Consider the following 5975-nt stretch of genomic DNA (forward strand, 5'->3'; position numbering starts at 1 on the left):
AATGAAAATCCCATTTAAGAACCACCATCTTATGGTAGTTCATGTCATTCTAGAGGCAAGAGTTGTAAAAAAGCCTGTTCTTGAATGACGTCCATATGCACTCACTTAAAGCTTTAATTAATCAGTAGACATGGTATATAGCACTACTGCAATTGTAAAATCATAAATTTTTGTATTATGGTAAAATTTAAGCCTGCTTGGAAAAAAATGTAATCGTAAATAGTGACCAAAGGTAACTTAAATGGTAATGGCAGATAGTTTTATATTGACCTTTATTGTGCAAGTAGTGTAGGCCTTTGATGAGAGCTAAATATTTACAAAGATAGATTAAGTCCTTATTTTATATTCAGTTTTACACATGCATTTTTTATAATCTTCATGGGTTATATATTTATGAAAATGCTATCTAGTTTGTTATTACGTTTGATCATCGTAGGTTGTCTTTCTTACCTTCTACTTCATATACCTTTATTATCGTGTTGTGGGAATATGGGAAAGCGTCCTTATTTTAATAAGGCTGCTCGTATTTAGCTCTTATATTCTGCATTGTATACATGACAAGACTTGAGCTGCTTAAGTGAGATAGATGTATGCTGTTATTCTAGTGATTGCAGAGTTTATTTTTCACTGTAGTGTATTGCTAATGGCTTTATGAACACAACGGTGATCCTTCTGTGAAGGCTACTGAAAAGATCAAGTTCATTCATATTGAATAGTGTTATGAATATAATATTCCTAATTTTGAGCAGTTGTTTTATTTACCAATCTTGTCTATTCGAGTACTGGTGGAAATCAATGTTATCGTGTATTATATGGGTAAATAATATTGTATTTTTAGTTTAATTTTCAGTGGTAAGCATTGTTTCCTCTCTGTGTCATATTTCATTCACCTGGAATGCTCTTCTTAAGCATTTTACACAGTAATTTTATTAATTCTTTATACATTCATTACGAATCTCGATGCACCATCACATAATTTTGTTAACTGTCATTCACTTTGAAGAAATTTTTCGTTTTACTGTATATGTAATATATTTATTAAGCTGACTAATAAGATTGACACACCTCTCTACCAGGGCATGCATGATTATGAAGCATTCTGGAATCCATGTAATGAAACTCTTGTTTATGGTTTAGATAAATGGCTTGGGTAAGTTGTTGTCAAGACCTCAGTACCAGCCATAATCTGCATATGTATACGAGTGAGATTCGAGCTATTTCATGATTCATTCCCAGTAAAACCAATTAAAATGTACTCTGGTAACGACGTTATTGTGCTGTATCCAACTTGCTATACAGTGAGTTTTTGTCTTCAGATTACTCAAGTTTCTTTAAGTGTGCAATAATGGAAGGAGGTTCATGTCATTCTTTGGTGAAGATTTTTTTTCTTGTGTGAAAAACTGACTTCATTTGTTTAAAAAGTTTTACTGGTTTCAAAATAATATATTTCATCTTTGGAATAGTTTAGTTAGAACTCAGCATTAGTATAGCACATAAACAACAAACCCAGAAGGATACAACATTATCTCCTTTATTGAAAATAAAAAGCAAAGCTGCCAGTGGCATGCAAGAAGGAGGCAGTGCTCTAAAAGAGAAGAACGAAACCAAGAATAAAAGAATATAGTTAATAACTACTTGTACACTTTAAAGAAAACAACTTCTAGCTGTCTAAGTCTGCCCTTGCACACTTCTCCTGTTGCTACAGCAGATGAGAGCACCAAATTTAATACAGTAGCAACTGAACATAACGTTTTAAGTAACATAATTTTCGCAAAGAAATATCTAAATTAGATATGGATTAAATGAAATGTTTGTAACCGCGAATAGCCAGTCTGGACTACCTTTACAATGATTTACCAAAGTACATATAGAAGTTATGAAACTAATTAATTCTATGACTATGCCACAGGATAAAATGTTATTGTTACTGGCGATGAAACATGGTAACAGCGAGTACGTGGGGGAAAACCGAGAATCAATACTATTTCAGTATTATGTGACAACCGTGACACAGTCAGTCAGAACTCAGAAATGTAGAAACAATCCGTCCTGTGTGGTCCTTGCCCACGTCAACCCTAGAGAGGTCATATATAGTTTTATATCGGAATACTCGGTTCTGGGTGGGCAAATTATCTTGCGTCGCAATAGATAGCAACGTATATAGCCTAATTACTTTGCTGTATGTGGGAAGTATTGTGTGATGCATACTAAAAACGAAATGAGGAGTGATGACTTAGGTTGTACTGTAGTTTGTTTGTTGTATGGAGGCACTACAAGAATTTTACACCCTGGCTATTATCAAGAGAAAGGCAAATGACCCACGTATTTAGTACTGGAAGGAGCTGCTTTGTTCTACGAATTTTCTGATTGCTGGAGGGATGCCTGCATGACCACAGTGGATTCGCTGTATCAGGTATGTTGCTGCATAGGCCTATTGTGTAAACTGAACCGCAGCAGGATGACTGTATAACGCCGACTGGAAAAGAAAGGAATTGTGCATTGTGTACTGATGTGAGTACTGTACGTTTGCCATATACATAATGAAAGTGGGCAGCATTCCATGGTTACTAGCTACAGTAACCTCTAATTACCATCATAAAATGTTTGTTTTATTTCATGTCATCCAATGTGAAATTAAAACAATGAATTTATCGTTTTACTATGATTTGTAATATCTTACCAAATTAGACAAAAGGATGTTACTTTTACACTTGCAAGGCAATCAACTCTTGCTATCAGTGTAGGTAAATGGCATTGAAAACATAGGCCTATGATAGTACACTATTAACCTTGGTAACATTGTGATTTGCATCAAACGTTATTTGCATAATGGTCTATTATGAACAAAACGTTTCATGAAAGTTGTTCCAGTGAATTAGTATATGTTTAATTGACAATACAGTTAACCATATTCATTTCGATCCATGTGGATCAAACAATCACTGTATACAGAATAATTATATAATGTCTAAACAGATCTCTCTCTTTGTATTGTTTGTGAACGATTTGTGCGTCAACTAGAAGCTAATTTCCAAACCACACTAATGATCCATTGATCTTGGAGAACAGTAGCCTAATCCAACGGGGGAGGGGGGATGGGGTCTGCTCTACTTGTGCGTCATATACTTCGAAATACGGTTGTTTGTTGATGCCTAACTGCCAAGCAGTTTAGGTCATCAAAACATTTAACTTATGCTAGTTAAATACCAGTGGCCTAGAGATGAGAGATATGGTGTTCACCTACTTACATTCAGCCAGTGCACGGGCTCTTGCTCTTCAGCCCATAACTGTATTCGCCGGTTTTCCATTTCATATACGGTACGCAAATCGGTTGACGTTTCCTGCCCATGTGTATTGTGACAGGTAAGAGGCGAGACTATGAAAAATATTTTAACTTTTTTACGTGTGTGTTAGACAACCGTTATGGAAATATTTCTTCATATAATTTCGAAAGTGATTATTAGATATAATTTGTTAGTAATCATCCGTAGGTTTTTGTCTCAAACTTTAGTTTCCTCATCGGCTCCCACCTATTCGAAGATAATAATGTTCTAATGAGAAAAATGCATTTCTTTGCCAGTATTTAAATGATAAGCCATTGTTTGGTGATTGAAAACTGTTGGAAGAATTGCCTAGTCATTTTTGAGTGAGAGTACAACTCACTTGATTTATCGCAAGTAACCCAAGGCTTGTATTTTTTATTTTAAACTTTTGTTGGCACTTATCATACAACTGTTTTTTATAACTTAGATATCAGTTAATTCATGATCAGCTGTCTTGAGAAGTGGAATTTATAATCCAATTTCAGCTGTTATGGGTATTGAAAAATCCAAAATATGTGCATCATGTATAATCAAACTACTGTATCCTCAAATATGACAAAAGGAAACAAAACCACAGCACTACAGACCTATGCTCTTTATGGGGTACATGAGTGTACTAGTTGGAAATCCCTGAATATTTTCATATGATATTATTATTATTATTATTATTATTATTATTGTTATTATTATTATTATTTATTATATTATTATTATTATTTTAATAATGATCGGTTCACTTCCTGGATATTTGATGCAGATATTTCAGTTAACTGGTTCAGTATTTCCAGACTAAGATAATGAACATACAGGCGGTCCCCGGTTTACGACGGGGGTTCCGTTCTTGCGCCGCGTCGTAACCCGAAAATTGTCGTAAACCGGAAAATCGTCAAAAATCGTCAAAAATCATAAGAAAACCTTACTTTTAATGCTCTGGGTGCATTGAAAACGATGTGAACTGCATTATTATTGAGTTTTACATCAAAAAAACCTTCAAATTATGATTATTCTGCCGTTTTGGGGCCATATTTCTTCCGTCGGATCGGCGTACGACGCGTCGTAACCCCGGAACATGCGTCGTAAGCCGGGAAATAATTTCTGATGAATATATTTGAAAAGCGTCGTAACCTCGGAACGTCGTAAGCCGGAACCGTCGTAAACCGGGGACTGCCTGTAGTTGATTTGTCCCATAAAGTCTTAAAAGGAAGGAGTTATCCATGAAGAGTAACGTAACTACTCTTAGAAAATTTATGTTGAAACTTGGGTACAAAAGAAATTGTAACATCATTAAAAATATAACACTGAAAGAACCAAAAGCATGGGCTTTTGCTCTTGGGCACCCTGTATAGCTTACTTTGTTGTTCTATCATGATTGTACAGGAGATGGTGTATGAAGTTGCCAATTTTTTTAATTTTCTTTTATTTTCATTTCCATAGCAGGTTTGTCTCTGTATGGGGGTTGGGGGGATAGTGCTGTCAGTGCACTGTGTGCGTTGCACAGTAGGCATTACTAAAGGTTACAGCGTCCCTTCAGCCCCTAGCTGCACCTGCTCTTTACCCTATTACTGTGCCTCCATTCTTGTTTCCTCTCATCCACCTTGCTGTCCAACCACTCCAACTCCCTCTTGAGCACTGGATGGCTGAAAGTGCCTTAGGGCTTGGTTTTACATATAACCAATTTTTTTATGAAATTAAATCAGACATAGCAAGTTTTGACTTTTTCAGCATCTCCAGAAGTATTTAATAAGTAATAACACATTACTGTACAATATACAGTATTTGGCATACCAAGCTTTTATTACTTTGCACTACAAAAAAAAAAAAAAAAGAGACAGGGCTGCTGGAGCTTGTTTATGTATATTTTAGATATGTATTGACCAGTTTGCATAAATGATTAAATTTTTCCTAATTTACAACTGCAATTCCTCCCAAACTATATTTAATATTTTTCAGTCACTGAGGGTCATTAATTGTGGAGAACCATTGATTCAAAGTTACAGTTCCTTAAATTCCAGTTAGTATGGGAAGTGTATGTTGGTTTTCATGATTTTTTCGAAAGTTTCAAAGATTCACGCCTTTTTTAGACATAATTTTGTTTCATTCACAGTATAATAGAGTGGGGTAAAAAAAGTTAGGGGGGTATGTGGGGTAAAAACAGTGACCCCCCAATTTTTTTATCCAAAGACTCAGCACTTTCCCAAAGTATATCATCTTGCACTCTATTATCATAGGAAGGCTGTGTGCAAAAACAGAGGCTATAGGTATAACAGAGAATTAATAGTGAATATTTGAAGTCAAAACAAAAAGGTCTCATTACAAAAAAGATGTTGGATATTTTTTTCAAGTGAATGTCATGCTTCATATATAGCTAGGATTCCTTTGAAACTCAGGGATCTTATTAACAAGATGTCAAATTCTTCAATTAATTTAAGTAACTTTTTCAGATTATTATGGCTATGACACAGTGAGGGGGATTTTTTTTTAACTCATTTTGTCCCCATGCAATGTGGTAAAAACAGTGCCTCACTTTAATTACCCCGCAAGGTCATTTTTTTACCCCACCTACTTTTATGTAGCATTCTCTCTCATTAAACCCATTTTCTGTACATATATCAATCCTATTTTCTATATCTGCCATGCTTTTTTTACATTCTA

Source organism: Macrobrachium rosenbergii, chromosome 3 (assembly GCF_040412425.1).
Source record: "Macrobrachium rosenbergii isolate ZJJX-2024 chromosome 3, ASM4041242v1, whole genome shotgun sequence".
NCBI lineage: Eukaryota > Metazoa > Arthropoda > Malacostraca > Decapoda > Palaemonidae > Macrobrachium > Macrobrachium rosenbergii.